The sequence below is a fragment of the Hyperolius riggenbachi genome, chromosome 10, assembly GCF_040937935.1.
Source record: "Hyperolius riggenbachi isolate aHypRig1 chromosome 10, aHypRig1.pri, whole genome shotgun sequence".
NCBI classification, from domain to species: Eukaryota; Metazoa; Chordata; class Amphibia; order Anura; family Hyperoliidae; genus Hyperolius; species Hyperolius riggenbachi.
The window spans coordinates 256,606,799-256,632,085 of record NC_090655.1 but is presented as its reverse complement, the minus strand read 5'-3'; the positions used below and the strand labels follow the sequence as shown (position 1 = coordinate 256,632,085).

The following is a 25,287-nucleotide window of genomic DNA, read 5'->3' as shown; positions in this document are numbered from 1 at the left end:
AATGTGAAAGAGCCCTAAGCTTCTCTCCTGTCTTTAATAACTCTTCTAGAGTTGTTACCATGGTGATAAGGCATGTGGTATTCAGGAAACATTTTACCTCAGGCAAACCTAAAGTTAACTCTTCTGTCTTTAAGTTAACTCTCCAATCCTTAAAACAACTCCAGAGTTAAAGACGGGCTGTTTATTAACTGTGTGTGAAAATAACTACAGAGGAGGTAAATAAACTACAACGGAGGTAAAATAACAACAGAGGAGGTAACTTAAGGAATGAAGAGATAAGATAACTCTCTCTTATGTGGAGGTAAGTTTTCTCTTGCCTTATTATCTCCAGCATGATCTTAGTGAATTGAGGCCAGTGTATCTAATCATTTCAATAAATTCCATTCCACAGCAGAGACTCCTCCCTAATGAAAATTACGATTTTGGAACAAGCAGTCAATAAAAATAAATTCAGTCGTTTTAGAAGTCTGTGCAATAGAGAGACCTTTTGGATCTTGCAACTAGAAACCCTGCGGGCTTGAACATTGCTTTGGAAAGTATGCCGAATAACCAATGCTTCTATATCCAAACCTCAACAATATACAACTCTGTGGTTTCTAGATACTGGTTTCCAACCAGTATACCCTTTTGCTACTTAACATTTTACTGTTCAAAGTTTTACATTGTTATTGATTATTACTGATTATTAATGATTTTTCATTACTGATTATATTTTATAACTTCAAAGTTACATGCATATGCACTCCCTATTTTCCCATTAGTATCATTACTATTATTACCACCACCATTATTACACTTTCTTTTTATGTAACTTTATCTTTCATCAATACTACCCAGTGTATATGGGATAACATTGCATATAGACACTTGTACAAAGGGGGGAGGTGGAATCTGGAAAGCAGGGATGCCAGGAAATTTTCACAGGGTCCCCCAAGGTTTGTAGTTATGCCCCTGCCTTGCATGTATATTTCATGTGGCTTGGAATTTGGTAAAGTAATGCATGCAGCGTGTCATATGTAGTCTGGATACCTCTATCTGAGACTGGAAGGGTCATAGGCCGTGGATGGGAGGTACAAAGCTGGTGCGGTTGAGTCATCAGCAGCATCTATGGGGTGTTCCCCAAGTCACCTAACAAAGGCCTGATTGGAGGGTGATATGCATCATAAGAGTGTTACAGCAGAGCAGAGTGGTGAATGCAAATGTAAAACTTGGAAAAGCAATAGATGTACTCGGACTATGCAAAGACTTTTGATACTGTTCCACTCAATAGCCTAATGCAGAAGCGGAGGATCCAGGGACTAGGATCTGCATGCATAGAGAAATGGTTATAAAAGAAGGCAAAGAGTGGTGGTAAATTGATCATATTAGCAGTGGGGTCCTGCAAGGGTTAGTACTTAATGATCTAGCAGATAGAAAACAGAGTAATGTTGCTATTTTCAATACAAAATTATGCAGAACACTAAGCAGGGCAGTGACATTTTCCAACTGGATCAAGTCATTTGGGCTCTAGGATCATCAGGTGTCTAATAGATGCCAATATAAATTATCAGTAATCAGGTGCCCATGACTAGGCCTTCTCAGCAAGGTGAATTCTCTCATGTGTGACAAGCTCTGATTTCTGGGCAAAACATTTCCCACACTCAGCACAAGAATAATTCTTCTCACTAGTGTGGGATCTATCATGTTTGAGAAGACTTCGTTTATGTGCAAAGTATTTCCCACACTCACTACATGAATAGGGCTTCTCACCAGTGTGACATCTCTTATGTATGATAAGGTGCGATTTCTGTGCAAAGCATTTCCCACACTCGGCACATGAATAAGGCTTATCACCAGTGTGAGATCTCTCATGTATGACAAGACGTGATTTACTTACAAAATTATTCCCACACTCTGCACATGAATAGGGCTTCTCACCAGTGTGAGATCTCTCATGTATGACAAGTTGTCCTTTCTGTGTAAAACATTTCCCACATGCAGAACATGAATAAGGCTTCTCACCAGTGTGAGATCTTTCATGTCTGATGAGGTGTGCTTTACATTTAAAACATTTCCCACACTCAGCACAAAAAAAGGGTTTCTCACCAGTGTGAGATTTCTTATGTCTTACAAGGGTTTCTTTGCGTCCAAAACATTTCCCACACTCATTGCATGAAAAGGGCTTCTCACCAGTGTGAGATCTCTCATGTGTTTCTAGATGTGATTTAACAACAAACCATTTCCCACATTCAGAACATGAATAGGGTTTCTTACCAGTGTGAGATATCTTATGTCTTACAAGGGCTCCTTTACTTCCAAAACATTTTCCACACTCAGTACAGGAATAGGGCATCTCACTAGTGTGAATTCTCTCATGTGCGACAAGATGTGATTTTGAAACAAAACATTTCCCACATGTGGAACAGGAATAAGCCCCTCCAGCAGGGGGAGAGCTGTGCTGGGTATGAGGCCCCTCAGGGTTAGACAGGTGAGGGGAGTCTGGGGGAATATTTAGGGTAACCAGGATATCTGCAGGAGACTCTTGTCCAATTTCATCATCATCCATTGTACAGTCTGTGGATACAGAGAGACGAGTCTCTGAGAGGTTCCTGATGCCGGGACTCCGCACTGCAAATAGAGAAACATCATCACTTCCTGTTAGAGAACTCTGAGGGGAGGAACAATTATCATTAGGGATGGTCAGTGAGCTTCTGAGAATTCCAAGTTGATGCATAGCTTTGCATATAATTAGCATACAATTAGCACCATCTTGGAGTTATTGGCATGTCACTGGCCATCACCAGTTATCAGCCTGACAGAGAACTGCAGAAGATTGGCTGCCTGTAATGAGCACAATCACATGACAATAACTTTGCCTTGCATCAGTGGCATAACTATCACCCTTGCAGCCCCTGTGACTGTGGGAGGGCCCGGAAGCAGGCAGGGCCCCTGAAATAACGCCCCACGTTGATCAGAGCGGCCGGTGCGAGGAAACTGTAAAGCCGGTGTAGTGTTGCAGCTCTGTCCGGCTCTGTGGGGATGTGGACCACACCATGTTTCATTTGCAGAGGGGTGACCTAGGGCAGGTAGAGATGAAGTTTATATACTGTACTTAGACCAGGCTATTGCCTCATCTAACTTGTGCTCCCGAGCATACTGTGCAGCAGCTCTGTGGCTGGCAACTAGCAGAGGAGGCAACTATATGGAGAAAGAAAAGGCAAACCAGCTGTCCCTAACTACTTGTCCATCTTACCCACACAAACGATAGTGGGCGGGGCCAAACCCAAGCATTAATTACTTCCAACATATTGTACGAAAATTACGGGTTGCCAGCCACCTTAATGTGCCAAGTATCAAAAATGTATTAATTAAGGAGAGGGAACATAGTGAATCTTCAATAATATACACATATAAAAGGAACACTCATGATTCAAATAATTAAAAGCTAATATAGCCATCAAACCAGCAATAGATAATACATATTCCAGTTTAGTATAGCATATATATGGAGAAATCTCATACATGCATACTTCAAGCATCCCGCGCTAGCATACTGGTGCCCTGTGTATCATGGATAATTTTTGATGGGGGCCCCCCTTAATATTTCCACACTCCAGCGAAACTCCAGGTAATAGCCACACTTAATGGAATAGGATAATCGCCCCACTCTGTATCTATGTAATTGGGGCCGACACGACATATATCCCAAGAGTGATGGCAGTTCACATATCCACATAGAGGGAATAAAGGATGGGTCTCACCAATCACAGGTGTCAGCGTTTCTTTAGCTTTTCCGGTGCATGAGATACAGTTTCTCTCACTGCTTTTAAAGTGGCTTGAATGATTGTAAAGCCGTCCTTTTCATCTGCTCCCCACGGTGATCGAGTCACCTCACTCTGGATGTGGTGCAATCAGCTGTCTTTTTCCAGAGAGGCTACCAGCGGGAAGACCGGCCGGGCGCGAGACGCCAAGCACTCATCAGCGCGACAGCGTGGGTGGAAGCTCAGGCTGCGTGGCTCCGCCCACCGACGTTTCGCGTCATGTGTGACGCTTCATCAGGGTGTGGCTTCAACATACGGCTATGCGATTAAGAACAGTCTGAAGGCCCGCCCCATCTCCGCACTCGCAGCATAACTTATGATCTACGGGCAGCTAGATAGGCTGACAGCCATACGTAAATGTGTCAATCTCAAATCGGCGCTTGAGCAGGGCAGGCGTACCAAGTCTTAAAGGAGCCAATAGGAGCATCACTGGTTCGCACCACGGTGGAGGGAAGGACAGGTAAATGCCATACAAACGACATATAAACGACATGCGCTTGGACAAATAGTGCTCCAAATCACACAATAATATGATGCGGTTGTCAACAGGTCCACACAGTTCATGAGTCCACAATCCATCTATTGTAGGGTATATTCTGGGTAATTCACAACGGGGGAACAGGGATGGATAAACACACCCCTATTGTTCTTTGTTGTTTTTGTATTATTTGTTTTTTTAGGGCACCTATTTCACATGACACCTATCTTTCATACATATCCCAACCGCTCAATCATACCGTCGGATCCGCAGAAATGGAGTTAGGTCCAGTTCTGCGTTTAGACCGAGTGGTGCCACAGTATTTAATTTAAAGATCCAAGATGCTTCCTTGCAGCAGTAGTTCATCAAAATCTCCCCTCCTAGTGGATACCTTTAGTTTATATATACCCTTAACTAAAGTACCTGTCAATTCATTACTGTGACATTCTCTATAATGGTCATATATACCTCCTATTGCTTTACCTCCTTTAATTTTGCCAAAGTGTTCTAACACCCGTTCTTTCATGGCCCTTTTTGTCTTGCCAATGTATTTGAGCCTGCACGGGCACTGTACCATATAGACGACGCGTGTCGTATTACAATTGATGAACGATAGTATATCATACTCTACATTACCCGCGCTATTTTCAAACACATTAGTTCGTTCAATAAACAGGCAGAGTTTACACCTGCTACACTTATATGACCCATTGGGTATACCTCTCTGTAGCCACGTGTCGTTGTTGACACTTAATTCACTCCGGACTAATTTGTCCTTTAGGTTGGGTGCTCTTTTTGCAGTAAGAAGTGGGCGAGGGCCCACCACCCTGGCTATCTCATCCGAGGCTGTCAAAATTGGCCAGAAAGTAGACAATAATTCCCGCAGGTCCTCCCAATGGGTGCCATAACTGGTCACGAGCCGCATATGTCCCCCTCCCTCCACACCGGACCTCCCACTGCGAGCAGCCAGGAGATCCTTTCTATCCAGGTTCCATGCCCTTTTAACGCCTTCCGCAAAACTGAGTGTGTATATCCGCGTTCGCGAAATCGTTTATACATGTCCCTGGATTCACGCCGAAAGTCATTTTCATTGGAACAGTTTCTCCGTAACCGGAGAAACTGACCATAGGGGATACCTCTTTTTTAATGAGGGTGGGTGATGGCTGGAGGCATGGAGAAGCGTGTTACCAGCTGTGGGCTTCCGAAAAGATGTGGAGACCACTTTATTTCCATCAACTCTGAGGCGCAAATCCAAAAACGATATCTCACTACCATATGAGTATGTGAGTTTAATATTACGTTTATTAGAGTTGAGGGTAGAAACTAGCAGAGGAGGACATTCCTTTCATCTGATCCCCCCCCCCCCCCCCCCCCCCCCCATCCTAGTGTTGGTCACTACATTTGTATGCACATTTATGCAGCTTGAAAATGAACCAATCAAATCCTGCTGGGGTAAAATTCGACTGGTTCAGTAAGCTGCATTAAAATTTGCATAATCTTGCATCAACTTGAAATTATTTGCATCTCACTAATCATCTGTAATCAAAACCATTGCCAGATCAGTCATTTGTCTATTCACTCCATGCCTGAAATTCCTGCAGTATTGGGGTAACCTCTTCCCATTGTGAAATATGAATACTTGCATAATTGTACTCGGCACAGTTGTTTTACCAGAGGGACTTTTAGCTACTTTTCACTTCAGCCCCCCCAATCTTCACTCACTTCCTTACAGCCCCTCCCCCACTTATTGGATTCATGTGATCTATACTGTGCCCAGCAGGGACATGTTTCTTATTCAGCTTAATATGTATTTTCAATCTCTAATGTTTATCACTCACCTGTGCTCATCCCTGTAATAATATCGTCCTTCTTATTATATGCTCTCATCATGTCACCCTCCTCCATAGACTGCTGATCACTCCTCACGTACGTCTCTTCTTCTTCCTCTTTACTTGTCCTCATCATGTCACCCTCCACCATAGACTGCTGATCACTCCTCACATATGTCTCTTCTTCTTCCTCTTTACTTGTCCTCATCATGTCACCCTCCTCCACAGACTGCCGATCACTCCTCACATATGTCTCTTCTTCTTCCTCTTTACTTGTCCTCATCATGTCACCCTCCTCCATAGACTGCTGATCACTCCTCACATACTTCTCTTCTTCTTCCACTTTATATGTCCCCATCATGTCACCCTCCTCCACAGACTGCTGATCACTTCTCACATACGTCTCTTCTTCTTCTTCCTCCTCTTTAACCACAGTGTTTACATGTCTCGGTTCTCCACCCTAATTTCACAAAGTGAGATATAATGGAAAATGTGACCACAGATAACAGCATACACAGAGGGAAAGAATGTGTCACAGTTTGCAGTCTTTGGGGATCCTCTACTCCACCTACCTGATAATGGTCGGGAATGGTGGGATCTTCTTGTGGCCAATCCTGGGAATAAAGAGGACCTGTAGATCTCTCTGGTGGGATTCTGTCACTGGGTCTACCTGTAGGAAACAAACACACTGACTAATTATATTGTCTATATATTTTAGTCAGATGATGGGGGATCTAGGTGGACCCTCCATACTGCTCTCTCCTTTACAAGAAATAAAAGTCTCCTCTTACCCGGTGATGTGAGGGGTGTCTGATTCTCCATCATGATGTCCTTGTAGAGGTCCTTGTGTCCTTCTATATACAGCCACTCCTCCATGGAGAAATAGATTGTGACATCCTGAAACCTAATATGAACCTGAAAAATACAATGATACAGTCACCACCCAGACACACACTTACCTGTAATTGGATAGTATCCCATAATTCCCAGCACTGCTCACCTCTCCTGTCAGCAGCTCCATAATCTTCCTGGTGATTTCTAGAATCTTCCACTTACTCTCAGATACCAGGGAGTGAGGTGGGGGAATTGTAATGGTCACATGATCACCAGACTTCACTGGCGTATAACTCTGTTAAGAGACACCAAAAATAATGTCATATGACCTCTCAGAACCCTCCTCACCACTCTAGTCAGGTGTCTGTTTTATTAATAGAGATAAGAGCGATGTCATGTGACCTCCCAGAATCCTCCTCACCTCTCCAGACAGCAGACAGATGATCTCCAGGGTGAGGTTGAATATCCTCTCAGTCATGTGACTCTGGTCCTCATCCATCCTCAGTGATGTGGTCATGCGATCTGTACAGGATGCTGCTGCCTTTTGACGGGGAATAAGGGGAGGATAATTTAGTACCAATAATTTACTGAAAACATCCCCCCCCCCCAATCTACTGATTGGATACTTACAGCCAAACTGCTAGGCTACAAGTCAATTGGCTAGCATTGCCTGGAAGTGGGTTGGAAATAATAAGAGATGGGTTACGTTTAAGTGCCCAAAATCACCACTTCAGTGCCATAAGACACATGCTGCCAAAGCTGGCCCCAATGAACCTGCCTATCACTCCACATTGCTGTCATGGTAGGGCCATGCAGAGTATCACAGGAAAGCATACAAATTTGGTTTATAGCTACCTGTGCACTATACTCACAGCGTGCTGCAGTCCTGTCCTCCCTCTGCCTCCTCTCCAGCTGGCCTTCTCTCCTCACATCCACCTCCCACTGTTACCATTCCTGTGATGGTACAGCAGTGCTGGTAGTGGTAAAAGGATGAGGATATGAGGAGAGAAGAGGCAGAGTCTGTGTCTAATGGGAGCAGAAGATTGGAGCACAATGTGACAGCTAGCTATAAACCTATGTAAATCCTTCCTTATACTAACCTGCATGGAGGCGGGGGAAGAAATGGCATAACTGGGATAGGGGCCATTACATACTGGAGGATAATGGAAATGCTGGGGGACACAGGGAGGATAAGGCTACACAGGGAAAAAAATGGCATCAGAGGGATGGGGGACATTACATACTGGTGGATAATGGGCATCCATGGGCATTCAGGGTCTTGCTCTCTCCTAGTTTTCCTACTATCTCACAGATAGGACCTTCAGAGTCACCTACTCCGGCAACACCTCCTCTCCGTGACACCTCAATGTTGGAGTTCCCCAAGGCTCAGTCCTCGGACCTCTCCTTTTCGCTAACTACACTTATGGTCTTAGCCTGCTCCTTTCCTGTTCCTTTGGCTTCCAATATCACCTATACACTGATGATACCCAAATATACAAATATACGCCCCAGCCTGACATCACTATTTCTGTTGATGGCATTTCAAGATCACCTTTCTACCAGGCTCACGGTCTAGATGTAAAAACGGACTCAAGTCATTCATTCAAACCACTCATAGACAAAACTATCTGCCTCTTGTTGCCTCCACCTTAAAAACATCTCCCGCATGCGCCCCGTTCTCACACAGGATGCTACCAATCTTCTGGTGCATGCCCCGATTATTTCACGACTAGACTATGGCAACTCTCTGCTCTACAACCTCCCTGCCAACCATTTATCCCCACTACAGTCCCTCATGAACTCTGCCGCACGACTCATCCACCTCACTTCCCACTTCTCCAGCCCATTTACCCTGTGTCAGTCCTTTCACTAGCTGTCAGTCACACCTTATTCACCTCGCCTCCCACTTCTCCAGCCCAATATGCCCTCTGTCAGTCCTTTCACTGTCTGCCTATCACTCCTCATCCACCTCTCCTCCAGCTTCTCCAGCCCAATTCCTCTCTGTCAGTCCATTCCCTGGCTGCCAATCACACCTCATCCACCTCGCCTCCCACTTCTCCAGCCCAATTCCCTTCTGTCAGTCCCTTCACTGGCTGCCAATCACACCCTCATCCACCTCACCTCCCACTTCTCCAGCCCAATTCCCCTCTGTCAGTCCATTCCCTGGCTGCCAATCACACCTCATCCACCTCTCCTCCAGCTTCTCCAGCCCAATTCCCTTCTGTCAGTCCCTTCACTAGCTGCCAATCACACCTCATCCACCTCACCTCCCACTTCTCCAGCCCAATTCCCCTCTGTCAGTCCCTTCACTGGCTGCCAGTTACACAAAGGATACAATTTAAAATCCTTACTCTCGCCTACAAAGCTCTTCACAGCCTAGCTCCTTCCCATCTAAATCAACTTATTTCCAGATACCATCCTACACGCAATCTCCGCTCTACTAACGATATCCTTCTGTCTTCTTCCCTGGTCACCTCTTTTCACTCCCGCTTACATGACTTCTCTCAGTCCTCTCCCCTCCTCTGGAATGCTCTCCCTCAACACATCCGCCACTCACCCGCACTTACTCTTTTTAGGCACAATCTGAAAACTCACCTCTTCAGGCAAGCATACTCTCCTATCTAGGACACGTCACCCACTGACCACCATTTCTACCATCTGATACACAACTTCCCCTTACCTACTGTCTTATTTCTTAAACCTTTAGACTAAAGCCTGGTACACACCATGCAATTTCTCGCCAGATAGATGGGGCGAATAGATCATTTCCAACAGGTTCAAAGTGATTTCCGATCGTTTTTCTGATCAATTTGCATAAAAGTGATCAGAAAATCGATCAGAAATCCGATCAGATCTTTCAGAAATGATCTATCTGATGGGAAATTGCATGGTGTGTACCAGACTTAAGGCCTTCTGGCCAAGGCTCTCATCCCATTTAGTCTCATAAAGCTGTGTAATGTGTGTGCATGCCTCCCACCTGTGTAATAATCTGTAGTTGATTTGTTCACTGCATCAGCGGTAATCCACCATTGTCTTGTATTAACTATAGTATTATTATACCCTGAATGCTGTTGTACAGCACCACGGAAGATGCTGGCGCTATATAAACCAATAATAAAAATAATGTCAATGCTGGGGGACACGGGGGGGGGGGGAAGGGCATGGCTATACAGGGTGAGAAATGGCATTACCGGGGTAAGGGACATTACAAACTGGAGGATAATGGCAATGCTGGGGGACACAGGGAGGACATGGCTATACTGGGTAAGAAATGGCATTAATGGGGTGTGGGGACATTACATATTGGAGGATAATGGCAATGCTGGGGGACACAGGGGAGATATGGCTATACAGTACTGGGAAAGAAACGGCATTACTGAGGTGGGAAACATTACATACTGGAGGATAATGGCAATGTGGGGGACACAGGAAGGACATGGCTATACTGGATGGACATATAGTCTCGTCTCTGTGATGTGACTGAACTGGATTATTACTAGGAAGGTGAGATGCTGGCACTGGAGGGACATAGCTATACTCCATATACATCTTCTCTTGTCTCTGTAAAGTGACTGAATTATTACTAGGAAGGTGAGATGCCAGCACTGGAGGGACATGGCTATATTCCATATACATCTTCTCTTGTCTCTGTGATGTGACTGAATTATTACTAGGAAGGTGAGATGCCAGCACTGGGGGGACATGGCTATATTCCATATACATCTTCTCTTGTCTCTGTGATGTGACTGAATTATTACTAGGAAGGTGAGATGCCGGCACTGGGGGGACATGGCTGTATTCCATATACATCTTCTCTTGTCTCTGTGATGTGACTGAATTATTACTAGGAGGGTGAGATGCCGGGAACTGGAGTTACATGGCTATATTCCATATACATCTTCTCTTGTCTCTGTGATGTGACTGAGTTATTACTAGGAAGGTGAGGTGCCAGCACTGGAGGGACATGGCTATATTCCATATACATCTTCTCTTGTCTCTGTGATGTGACTGAATTATTACTAGGAAGGTGAGATGCCGGCACTGGGGGGACATGGCTATATTCCATATACATCTTCTCTTGTCTCTGTGATGTGACTGAATTATTACTAGGAAGGTGAGATGCCGGCACTGGAGGGACAAGGCTATATTCCATATACATCTTCTCTTGTCTCTGTGATGTGACTGAATTATTACTAGAAAGCTGAGATGCCGGCACTGGAGGGACATGGTATATTCCATATACATCTTCTCTTGTCTCTGTGATGTGACTGAGTTATTACTAGGAAGGTGAGATGCCGGCACTGGAGGGACATGGCTATATTCCATATACATCTTCTCTTGTCTCTGTGATGTGACTGAATTATTACTAGGAAGGTGAGATGCCAGCACTGGAGGGACATGGCTATATTCCATATACATCTTCTCTTGTCTCTGTGATGTGAGTTATTACTAGGAAGGTGAGATGCCAGCACTGGAGGGACATGGCTATATTCCATATACATCTTCTCTTGTCTCTGTGATGTGACTGAATTATTACTAGAAAGCTGAGATGCCGGCACTGGAGGGACATGGTATATTCCATATACATCTTCTCTTGTCTCTGTGATGTGAATTATTACTAGGAAGGTGAGATGCTGGCACTGGAGGGACATGGCTATATTCCATATACATCTTCTCTTGTCTCTGTGATGTGACTAGGAAGGTGAGATGCCGGCACTGGAGGGACATGGCTATATTCCATATACATCTTCTCTTGTCTCTGTGATGTGAATTATTACTAGGAAGGTGAGATGCTGGCACTGGAGGGACATGGCTATATTCCATATACATCTTCTCTTGTCTCTGTGATGTGACTAGGAAGGTGAGATGCCGGCACTGGGGGGACATGGCTATATTCCATATACATCTTCTCTTGTCTCTGTGATGTGAATTATTACTAGGAAGGTGAGATGCCAGCACTGGAGGGACATGGCTATATTCCATATACATCTTCTCCTGTCTCTGTAATGTGACTGAATTATTACTAGGAAGGTGAGATGCCAGCACTGGTGGGACATGGCTATATTCCATATACATATTCTCTTGTCTCTGTGATGTGACTGAATTATTACTAGGAAGGTGAGATGCCAGCCATAATCTATTGCACATTTAGGGGGGGGGCACTTGAAAACTGGCAAACAAGTCACAGCATAGCAGCAGGTACAGGGAAAACTTGGAAGTTGGGGGAGCAAAATAAGGATACACCTCCTTTGTATAAATGTTTCATCCACTGTGGGTATATGCCCCAGCTGACACATCAAAGTCGTCTAGACCAAAAGAATCCGATGCTTAGCCAGCCACCGGTGTGGAAAAACAAAACACATTTATTGATCAGAAATAATGGTGAACATGCAATCAAAATCAATTGCTATTGAGGAGGCGCATGCGCGACGCCGAGCAAGATGGCCGTTTAGCCTGAGAGCTCCGCCGATGGCTAGCACAAGATAAACCCTACAGCGTCATTCTCCTGGCATACCTGGACTAAAAAGGCTTGTCCTGGTTCCCCATCGAGTGCAGATTCATATGGGACCGAAGAAGAGGGGTAAATCGGCATCCAAAAGGAACTTTGAGGCATATTTCTCCCGGCCTGCTAGACCTCCGTCTCCTACCAAGATGGTGTCTCCTAAATCCCAGCATGGCGAGGAGCGGCCTGATACTTCAGATTTCATAACAAGGGCTGTATTGGAATCCTGTTTATCCGACCTTCACATGAAACTACCAGGTACAATAAAGGACGCGGTCTCCTCAGCCCTGGAGGGCCTTCGCTCGGACGTTGAGTCCTCACTAGCTCGGACCGCGGCACTGGAAAAATCGGTTGCGACTTTGGAGCAACGCTGCGCATATTTAGAGGAGGAAAACGATAAACTAACAGATACAGTCGGGGAACTACATCGCTCCATGGAGGATCATGAGAATAGAGATCGGAGGTCAAATCTAAGGGTAAAAGGGGTGCCGGACTTTGTCAAGCCCCCGGACATTAAACAATACTTGACCGACCTATTCACAGACATTTCCCCAGACACCTCACAAGATATGTGGCGGTTCGACTGAGCCCACCGGGTGATAGGGCCACACCCAGAGGGAGCTCCTCAACTTAGAGACATAATAGTCCGCTTCCACTACTACGAAGTTAAAGAGAAGGTGGCCATAAAGGTACGCAATGTTAACTCTTACACATTCCGTGACCACGAAGTACAAATCTTTAACGATATATCCCCCATCACACTGGCTAAACGCCGAAAACTTAAAGCTGTTACTGCATTATTAAGGGAAAATGATATCCAGTATAGATGGGAATATCCCTTTAAACTGATAGCGGTCAAAGAGGGCACATATCACGCCATCTCTGCCCCAGAAGATGCTCCGGATTTACTTAAAGGCCTAGGACTACGCATGCCGGGGAAATCTAAATCTAAATCTTACTCCCAAACAAATGGATCTCCTGCTAAAGCCCGGGATCAAACTGCATCACCACCCTGCCTCTCGTCAGAGGTCCCTATCACCTGAGCACGGAACTAGGACACTGCCTACTATTTTCTTTCCACAATTCAGGTTTATTTTCGATATTCGTAAAGTTTTTGACGCTATGTAGTTACAAGTATTCAGATTTATATTGTGCAGCCTGGAGGTGCGGCTCTGGGACACCCAGTCGCAAGGTGCCAGCATGCATCCCCTCTATGGGTGTGCAGCGGGGCGCACCCAAACAAGGGATATATATACCCTTGTCTTTCATAAATATGTTTTACTGGCATTGCATGTACAGTTCCTGATTACATCAATGATGTTTATCATGCAATACTTAGTTTATGGAAATGTTATGCTGTTTGTTCCCCTAAAGTTAGGGGCTGGTTTTTCTCTGTCTCTGTTTTTCTCTCTCTTCTTTTCTTTCCTTATTTCCACCCTGTTCTCTGATTATCTTGCCTGCCAGCCACTCACCATTGTTTGTTTGTGCTTATATTACATGTCATGGATCCCCCTAATTTGGGCTCACTGCATTATTAAAGTTGGCTTCTATAATCTCCCACCATGGTAAAGTTGGTTACACTTAACGTTAAAGGGCTCAACTCGGTTCGTAAACGATACTTAGCCCTACGGGATCTAGAGCGCATTGGCGCAGATTTTGTTTTCCTACAGGAAACACGGTTTTCCTCTAAGCGACCGGGATATCTGAAAAGCAAGGCCTACCCGACCTCTTTTATGGCTAGCGACGCAGAAAAAAAAAGCGGGAGTCGAACTATTAATACACAACAGATGCCCATTTCGGGTTTAAACTGAATGCAGTGATCCCAAGGGTAGATTCATTTTATTACAAGGTTCCTTGCATGGACTAGATATTGTATTGGTGGTTGTTTATGCACCAAACGACCATCAGCTGCAATTTTTGGAAAAGGTTTTTAAGAAAGTGGAACAGCTAAAATGCACAAATGTGATCATAGGGGGAGATTTTAACTTAATAAGCTTCCCTACTAGGGATCGTAGATCCGAGACCACTCCCTCTAATTTCTCTACTATTTGCAAAACTGCTAAGAACTTCAGGCTGTTGCAGAAACAGTTTGGATTGTGTGATGCCTGGAGAGCTCTGCATGCAGAAGACACTGATTTCACATTCTACTCCCACTCTTCCTCTACATATACTAGAATAGACCACTTTTTTATAACTCCTGCCCTGCTGAACACTTTGATTTCTTCTGAGATAGGCCCAATCTCCTGGTCAGACCACGCCCCACTAGACCTAACTTTAAATTTACAACCCAAAAATCCCCTCGGTCTGGAAGTTAAATGACAGCTTACTCTTGGACGAGGAAGTATATCAAGATATCTTAGAAAATTTAAACAGCTTTTTCCAAATAAACACGGGGTCAGTTACTCATTACTCTACTGTATGGGAAGCCCATAAGGCTAGCATTAGGGGAAAACTTATCGCAATAGCTAGCAAAAGGAAAAGAGAAGCCCTTACAAAGGTTACTGATCTTCTTACTCAAATTGCCACGTTGGAAGAATCTCACAAAAAATGCCCCTCTAAACAGTTATTTCATAAACTGGAAGTGTTGCGCAAGGAACTAGCCGATCTCCATTATACTTCAGTTGAAAGGTCATTGTTATTCACGAGGCAACTGTTATGAGAAAGGGAATAAGGCCCATACACTACTCGCCGAAAAACTCAGGGACATGAAAATACGAAATGCAGTCCTTACCCTTAAAGACAAAAAGGGGGTAATACATCATGACCTTCGCCATATAGCCCAGATATTTAAGGAATATTTTTCTGAAATATATAATCTTCAAAAGGCAGAAAATTATACACATCCACCCCAAATAGAAATGAAAAACTACTTAAAATCCTGTGGGCTCCCTATACTGACATCTAATCAGTTAAACACACTGAATGCAGGAATAGAATTGGAAGAGATTCTTGAGGTTCTTAAAAAGGCTCAACCCCACAAAGCCCCTGGTCCTGATGGGTTCACAATGGCCTACTATAAAAAATTTCGGGATCTTTTAGCCCCAAAAATGGCCTTATTATTTAATAACTTTCTGGGAATGGACCCTATTCCTGATACAATGTTAAAATCTCATATGGTGGTATTGCCCAAACCTGATAGGGATCCGTTAGACCCCAAAAATTATAGGCCAATTTCTCTATTGAACACAGATTTAAAAATTTTTACAAAAATTTTGGCAAATCGCTTATCTCCGCTATTGCCATCTCTAGTAGATATGGACCAGGTAGGCTTCGTTACGGGTAGATATGCAGGGGACAATATTCGTCGTACTATAAATTTGATAGATTTTATCAATCACTCAAAACTTCCATCCATACTACTAAGCCTCAACGCAGAAAAGACCTTCGATAGGTTAAGTTGGCCTTTTCTATTTCAAACTCTGAGGACCATGGGCTTTGAGGGAGCGTTTCTCAACACTCTCTATAAATTGTATTCGAACCCCCAGGTAGCTTTAAAAATACCGTTTACAGACCCTCATCAATATTTCTCAATATCCAACGGTACTCGTCAGGGCTGCACCCTGTCCCCCCTGCTTTTTGCTCTTTCTATAGAGCCTCTGGCGGCGCATATTCGGGGCAACCCTGATATAGCAGGGATTAAAATTGAGGATACTGCATACAAAATCTCACTATTTGCGGATGATGTACTGATATCGGTAACCAACCCGCATGTCTCCCTCCCTAATATACATGCAGAGCTCTCTAGGTTTGGTAACTTCTCAAATTATAAAATCAATGATAGCAAGACAGAGGCCCTCTCCTTTAATCTTCCTTCCTTAATGGTAGAAGGTTTGAAATTGCGGTTCCCATATAGATGGCAGAAGGATACCCTCAAATACTTGGGAATTCATCTCCCTTATGATTCCAAGAAATTAATCCAATTTAATGTTTCTCCTTTAATTATTCATATTATTAAAGACCTAAACAAATGGAAAGATTACAATATATCCTGGATAGGTCGTATGACGGCCTTTAAAATGAACTCCCTACCTAAATTAGTCTATATATTTTCCACAATACCTATATGGATACCGCAAACTATATTAATCCCCCTTCAAAAGGCTTTACTACGCTTTATATGGCACAGCAAACCACCTAGGATCTCAAAAAAAATTATAACCCTACTCGCTATAAACTGACTATTTCTAAAGCGTTTAGTTATGTTCTTAGTTGGCTGCCGAAGTCGAACTATGCTGCCCCTAACACAATGGTCCGAGCTGCCAGACTGATATTATTACTGGCAACTTACACCATTACCATGAGGACATGTTCCACTATACTTACCATTGACATAATACTGTCTACCGTTAGACCATGTTGGTCTCCCTGTTTTTTGTTGTTAAACTTGACACAGTGTCCCCTACAATTTCTATTACGAATCAATAAGTATGGACGGTGGAGGGGAAGGAGGCATGGTGGCATAGCACAAATTATCCCCAAAAAATGACTAATCTAAATATCATTTCCCACAACGCTAAGGGATTGAATTCCCCCTACAAACGCCGTAAAGCATTCATAGATTATCAAAAATGTCAACCTGACATCATTTGTGTTCAGGAAACACATTTCACAAAGACTTCCGCCCCAAAATATTTTCATAAACAATACCAGAGACACTATGCCTCCTCCTCCAACACTAAGCACAGAGGTGTCCTCATATTATTGAAAAACTCCCTACCTTTTGATGTTGACAAATGTATTACAGATGATGACGGTTGCTATATTATTCTAACTGGGAGTTTCCAATCGCTCCAATATTGTATAATTAACGTATACTCACCTCCGGAGTCCCCCATGCAACTCATGAATGAAATACTTCAAAAAATACATGAGCTACCCCCCTGCCCAATATTGTGGGCGGGAGACTTCAACATTGCTCCCAACCCAACAATAGATAGATCTCATCCTACCAGCACTGCTAGGCAAAGGCAACTATCTAAATCCTTACACACGGCGTTAGCATCAATTCAGCTGGTCGATACCTGGAGGGAACATAACGCCACTAACCGTGGCTACACCTTTTATTCTTCAGCCCACCAGACATATTCTAGAATCGACATGATCTATATCTCATCATCTCTGATCCCCAACCTTATTTTCTCCCGTCATGTTATAAGCTCGTGGTCTGACCATGACATCGTCTGGACAGCATGCAGTTCTTTAATAACCCCACTAGCACGTCCACCCTGGAGACTTAACGAAAGCCTCCTAACCGATAACGAAACCATACTAGACCTTGAGGAAAAATTGCAAGACTACTTCCGAATAAACGATACTGACAACATCAAACCAGATATTCTTTGGCTTGCCCACAAACCTGTGATTAGGGGGTATCTGATTAAAATAGCTTCTCAGAAAAAAAGAAGTAAAACCAATACACAACTAAACCTAGAACATAAACTCTCTCAACTCCAACGAGCTCACGCATGTTCTCCCTCCAGGTATCTCCAAAAACAAATCGCTGATACACAAACTCAAATAGAAATCCTCCTTTCAGAACGTGTAGAAAAAGCAATCAGATGGACCAAGTCCAAACAATACGTACAGTATAACAAACCCAACACCTGGTTGGCCAGAAAGTTGCGCCACACTCAAGCAATCAATAAAATCTTAAAGATACGCACCAAATCAGGATCCTTAACCTCTGATCCCCTTAAAATACACTCTGAGTTTGCAGAATATTATAAAAAACTATACTCCGCCAAACCTCCTAGTAGGGAAGACCCACTGACTCCCCCCTTTTTTCAGCAGCTGAGGACCACACACTTACTCCCAGAGAAATCCCAAGCACTTAACATCCCCGTCACAGACCTAGAAATTATGCTTGCCATTAAAAAACTCAAAACGGGCAAATCCCCAGGCCCAGATGGCTTCTCAGCCCCATACTACAAAAAACTCAAGAAAGTACTAACTCCATATCTTAAACGTCTATTTAACTCTATTCTCGACGGAAAAACCCCTCACCCTGAATTTTTACAATCCGTCATAGCCGTTATCCCCAAGCCACAGAGAGACCCCCTAGACATAAAAAACTACAGACCAATTTCTCTCCTCAATATTGATTACAAATTGCTAACCTCGATCTTAGTAGCAAGAATAAACAAGGTCCTAAACCCACTGGTCCACAGAGATCAGGTGGGCTTCATCCCCTCCCGCCAGGCCCCTGACAATGTCAGAAAAGTAGTTAATCTCCTCCACATAGCCAATTCCCATAAAACACCACTCGCCTTACTCGCCCTTGATATGGAAAAGGCATTCGATACCATTGACTGGCCATTTATGCTTATAGCCTTGCAAAGGGCGGGGATAAATGGCTCATTTCTTCAAGCGGTTCAATGTCTGTATTCAAACCCCTCAGCCCAACTTAAACTCCCCTCTAGCGCTCCCACGAACATCCCCATACAGCGGGGCACTAGACAGGGGTGTCCCTTATCCCCTGCAATCTTCGCCCTAGTCATCGAGCCCCTTGCCAACAAAATCAGAGCGTCTCCAGATATACAAGGTCTTAAGGTAGGCAACAGGGAATACAAGGCCAATTTATTTGCCGATGACCTCCTCCTCACTCTGACCTCTCCCCATACTTCAATCCCCAACCTGCTCAAAGTAGTTAAACAATTTGGCTCCATTTCGGGCCTTTGCCTGAACATTAACAAATCAGAGATACTCCTATCCAACCTTACCGCACAAAGTGCGTCGTCCCTGGCCACCAGTCTGGGACTACAACTTAGAACAAACTATCTAACGTACCTGGGAATTAAAATACCAGCTAACCCCAAAAATCTCTATGCTCTAAACTACAAACCTATGCTACTCGAACTCCAACGGGACCTCTCAAGGTGGAACACCCCTTCCATCTCCTGGACAGGCCGAATACAAGCGGTTCGTATGAACCTTCTACCGCGCCTACTTTACTTATTCAGAACATTACCAATACAGGTAACTAAGCTATCACTTAGAAATCTACAGACACTTATCTTTAAATTTATTTCTAATAATAAAAAAAGCAGAATAAACCAAAAAGTAATGCACATGAATAGATCCAGAGGGGGATTAGGTGTTCCAGACCTCTTTAACTACTACCGAGCGGCACAAATTGCCCAAATAGCCCAAATCCACTCACAACACAACCGCCCACTCTGGGCAGATATTGAAGATGCCCTACTTTACCCAGTATCCTTCTCCTCGCTACAGTGGGCGCTGAAAGCTCCACAGACCAAACAATTAATTAAGTCACCTCTGACTGCCCATTCATTACAAATATGGAACCGTATTAAATTTAACAAAAACCTACAATCCCCCCTCCCGAAACAATTCCCGATATTTAACAACTTAGCCTTCCCACCGGGCCTTGAACCCCGTACCTTTCAATGGTGGACACAAAAAGGAATCACTACCATAGAAAAACTCTTGATAAACGACAAGATACCAACGTGGCAACAATTCTGCTCAACCACTTCGTTCCCCCCTACCGAATTCTTCAGAGCTATACAACTCTTCCACTTCCTGAAATCCCTCGCAACCGAGCCTAACACCACACTTACCCGCACTCCATATGAAGCCTGGTGCTCACTACGCCCACTAGAAGGAGGACTGATCTCATACATATACTCAATGCTATCACAGCCCCCAGACTTTTATAAACTAAAACCCATGATTGATTGGGAGACAGACCTAGGACGAACACTACCTGATAAATCCTGGACAAAATGTTGCCTCACACTAACCAAAGGTAGCAACTATTATTCACATATTGAGACGAATTATAAAATCCTCCACCGTACCTACTTAACAACCCAGAAACTCCACAGGTTCTCAAACTCCACATCACCACTCTGCTTCAGGGGCTGTGGCCAAACCGGCGATATAACACACATCTGGTGGTTTTGCCCAGTTGCACAGAAATTCTGGCAGGACATCACGTCCGCCATAAGCACTGCTCTTGAGGTCCCCCTATCCCCAGACCCATTCCAACTTTTACTCGGCAATAAACCACAAAAGTGGAAATATCCCAACCACAGGCTAGCCCAACATATTACCAAGGCTGCTAGATTGCATATTGCGAGGCAATGGCAAAAACCATTTCTCTCCATCGCACTAACCGATCTTATAGTTAAGGATATTTTAATATCAGAAAGGCTGAATGCAATACTCAATGATACAACACTATCCTTCACTAGAACTTGGCAGCCCTGGCTCTCTGCCGCCACATCAACAGGTCTAAGATCATGTGCCTTGTCCTTCTAAAAACTGTACCATACAAAGCTACTAAAGAGAACTAATTGTTAACTTGATTCTGTGTCATGTTTGTAACTGTTAACGTTAATGTTCAAACTGCCTTGTTCACCCAATAAGTGTAACATGTGATTACGCCCTTTGCCAAGGGCAACGACAAAAGCAATCTTGTTTTTTATTGAAAACCTTAATAAAACGTTTGAAACTAAAAAAAATTATAACCTTGCAAAGACAATATGGAGGTGTATCAGTTCCAAATATTTATAACTACTATGTAGCAAGTCAATTTAGGCAGATGGTAGCATGGGTTGAGAGAAGGCCTCATGCAAAATGGGCACAGATAGAATTTGCAGCATTCAGACCCTATCACCCTAGCGCTTTCCTATGGAAAAATATTTTTCCTCCTATGGAGGCGGGGGGGATATACTCCTCCCTACGGTCCAATTTAGAATTGTGGGCAGTAGTGGGGAGGCGGATATCCCTCTTTCCGCAGGTGTCAGCTAAGATCCCAATTTTTGGCAACCCCAGGTTTACTACAGGTCTTAGACGCACTTCAACATCAATATGGTATCAAAAAGATATTTGGTTTATTTCAGACTTAATGAATCCCTTTACAGGGAAACTATATACCTTTGATGATCTCAGGGATCACATGGCACTCACCAATACACATTACCTGCAATATATGCAAATTCGGCATTTTGTAGCCTTGATTTCTCCTAATACGGAATTCCCACATAAAACGGAGTTTGAAGCAATTTGGGATGCTGGCCCCACACAAAAAGGATTAATTTCTTCTTTCTATACATGGCTGAACTCTCCACAACGCAATACTTTGGAATATCAACATGAAGTACTGGGACCAAGCACTGGAAACAGATACTAATCTTGATACTTGGTCAAAGATATGGACTAACGCTTCTAAATCCTCTATCTGTGTGCTTACAAAAGAGAATATTTATAAAATAATGCTACTATGGTATCAGACCCCAGTTCGCTTACATAAGTGGAACCCTTCACTTTCCCCGGCATGCTGGAGGAACTGTGGTCAACCTGGAACTCTCCATCACTTATTTTGGTTCTGTTCGGAAATTCAAACATACTGGTCGGATGTACTCCATCTAATAAAACATTATACTGAATTTGAAGTTCCTAGAGATCCTTGGATTTGTTTATTAGCCAAGCCTATACCTAAGATGAAATCACATAACCAACGTCTGATTAACCATTTTCTGACAGCAGCGAGATGTGTTATTTCTAAACATTGGAGGGACTCCTCCCCTCTTAATAAATCTGAAGTGATAAACAGAATAAGGTATATTTACAAATTAGAACATCTTACAGCTGTCATACAAGATAAGATCCATATTTTTCAAAAACTATGGAGAGATATTGACTTATGATCTGTATCGGGTAGAATGTACAATAACTTTTTGACCCTACTGTTTTTGAAGGGGATTATATGGTTCGGTGGGCTGGCAGGCCACCCGCTCTTCTCCTCTTTTCTGATCTAAATCTCAATCTTTTTCTTTTTCCTTTTCTCCTTCCCACTTCATCCTTATCTTAGTCTGGGGTTCTCCACCCCTTTCAGGATGGTGATCTGGAAAGGTCACCTCATTTCTTGTTATAAGACAACAGATTTATACCCATAAGGGCTCTTTACAGCGAGATGGGTGACTCTTTGTAGGTTACTACCCTTTTAGTTCAAGGAAAATATCCACTGATAGAGGCCATAGGATATATTTTATCTCCACATGGCAATCGTATTGGGTCACTGTTACTGCTGTTAACTCTATTTGGTCTTACTATTTTGTCCTGACTTAATAAGAATATCTTTGTGGATTGTATTCTACTATGCAAAGAAAAAGAAAAATTTAAATACAAAAAAAAATCAATTGCTATTACATAACTGATAGCGCAAACAGACACCTACAGATAATGCACAACAATGTATACTCAATAAGCTCGCTCGTTACAATGCATTCACATCATACGTGTATGCTGACATTAAAGGGAACCTGAGATGGGGCCACAGACAAACAATATACATACCTTGGGCTTCCTCCAGCCCCTCCGGCCTGACCGCTCCCACGCCGTCCTCTTCTAATTCCCCGTTCACCCGCAATCGGCTCCAGAAGTCCTCCAGTCCTGAGCCAACTGTGCATGCGCTGCCTGGCCACGCGCACCGCGCTCACGATGCCGGAAGCATTCTGCACCACACTATTGCGCAGGCACAGAAAGCTCCTGGCGACGGGGGAGCATGCCTGGCTAGACTGAGCCTGCACTGACTGAAGGATTCTCTGGCGCCAGTTATGGGCAAACTGAGAGTCAGAAGAGGGCGGCGAGGGAATGGTCAGGCTGGAGGAAGCCCCAGGTATGTATATTTTATCCATGTGGCCCCATCTCAGGTACACTTTAAATCAATCAAAATAAATTGTATGTAGGTGAATAAATTAATTAAAATAACAGCACTGTTACACATAAACACGCCAACCTCCTCAACAATCACACATGCCGGCCAGTCATACAGATTGGCCCACCAAGGAACCAATGCAGAATACGGGAAAGCTAAATTCCTAAAGCTGCATCTAACTTTCCTGACTTTCCACTTGGGAACGATTCCTCTAAAAAAGCAACAGTTCTCCAGCTCATATATTCCAATAAAGTTGAGCAGACCATATGGCCATATAAGTACAAATTGCAGAGCAGCCAGGAACAAGGATGCATAAGCACACAAAGCTGTAACAACAGCAGCAGTAGCAGTCAGGCTCCACAAAGCAGCGTGGTGTCTGGAACATGTACACACGGGCCAATCGGTTTCCAGGTCCTAAGCCACTTGTAGATGTGTGTAAAGCTCACATTGTCCTTTGGCTGGTCAATGTTGGTCTGATGGGTGGGGGGACCCCTATATCGCCTCTGTGTCCTTGTTCACCTCATCCTCCTGCATATCCCAGTTGATCACTGCCACTACGGCTGGCGGTTTCTGTAGCAAGTGACTGGCCCCAGGTGTGGTCAAACAGCTGCGGATGGAAGTGTCAGAGTCACGCTAGACAGCATTGGTGGCTGGGAGACAAATGGGCAATCGCCGCACCGCTGTGAGTACAAGGGAACCACCACCATGGCTAGCAGCAGTCTGTGTGCATAGCGAAGCTTGAGTTCAGCCAATCAGCAGTGGGCATAGAGCAGAGGGAAGCGGCCAGCAGCGTGGACGGTGGGAGGGCGGCGTGGCAGACGTCAGCTAGTTTATATACATTAGAATCTCGTTATAGTAAACTCTGATATAATAATCATCTGGATATAGTAAACTCCGCCCTCAGGTCCTGACCATCAGCCTGTATGAATATACAATGTATGACCACTTCTGATATAGTAAACTTCTTTTCCTAGTCCTTTGGACTTTACCATAAAAGGGATTCTATTATAAAGTCTCTTGTATGGCAGTTTCTTCAAGGGGGATGATCAGGATAGTGACAGGTGTACTATGACCTCCTCCAGGGGCGGCGCCAGGGGGGTGCAAGGGGGTGCTCGAGCACCCCCTAGAATTGTCCAAGCACCCCCAAAGCACCCCCTGGAGTGAACTGACTTCAGGCGTCTAAAAGACGCCAAGTCAGTTCACACAGCGGCAGCACGGAGCAGCAGGCAGGGCTACGGTAAGATGGCCGCCCGGAGCCCTGTTCTGCAGACTTCGAGTCTGCAGTGCATGGCTTCGGGCGGCCATTTTCCCGTAGCCCTGCTCTCTGCATGCAGGCAGGAAGTCTCGTCGTGACGTCGGGAAGGAAGAGGATCGTGGGCGCGCGGGCGCTGCGCGCCACAATGAGGTCGGGACTCGGGACAGGAGGTCGGGAAAGAAGGTCTTCTGGCTGTAGGTGAGTAAATGGGTTTTTCTTTTCTTTTTCAGTTGATGCTGATTGTGCATATTGGGGTCATATCTGCTACGGATTGTGCATATTGGGGTCGTATCTGCTACGGATTGTGCATATTGGGGTCGTATCTGCTACGGATTGTGCATATTGGGGTCGTATCTGCTACGGATTGTGCATATTGGGGTCGTATCTGCTACGGATTGTGCATATTGGGGTCATTTCTGCTACCGATTGTGCATATTGGGGTCATTTCTGCTACCGATTGTGCATATTGGGGTCATTTCTGCTACCGATTGTGCATATTGGGGTCATTTCTGCTACCGATTGTGCATATTGGGGTCATTTCTGCTACTGATTGTGCATATTGGGGTCATTTCTGCTACCGATTGTGCATATTGGGGTCATTTCTGCTACCGATTGTGCATATTGGGGTCATTTCTGCTACCGATTGTGCATATTGGGGTCATTTCTGCTACCGATTGTGCATATTGGGGTCATTTCTGCTACCGATTGTGCATATTGGGGGTCATTTCTGCCACCGATTGTGCATATTGGGACCATATCTGCCACCGATTGTGCATATTGGGACCATATCTGCCACCAATTGTGCATATTGGGACCATATCTGCCACCGATTGTGCATATTGGGACCATTGGACGTGTTTTTTGTTAAAATCTGCTCACATTACGTGTATTTTCTTGAGAAAAC

The 25,287-nt window shown here is 44.2% G+C and overlaps 1 pseudogene; it reads right to left on the bottom strand.

The window, feature by feature from the left end:
- The window catches only part of LOC137537119 (uncharacterized), a 163,115-nt pseudogene that overhangs the window by 65,153 nt on the left and 72,675 nt on the right, over window positions 1-25,287 (bottom strand).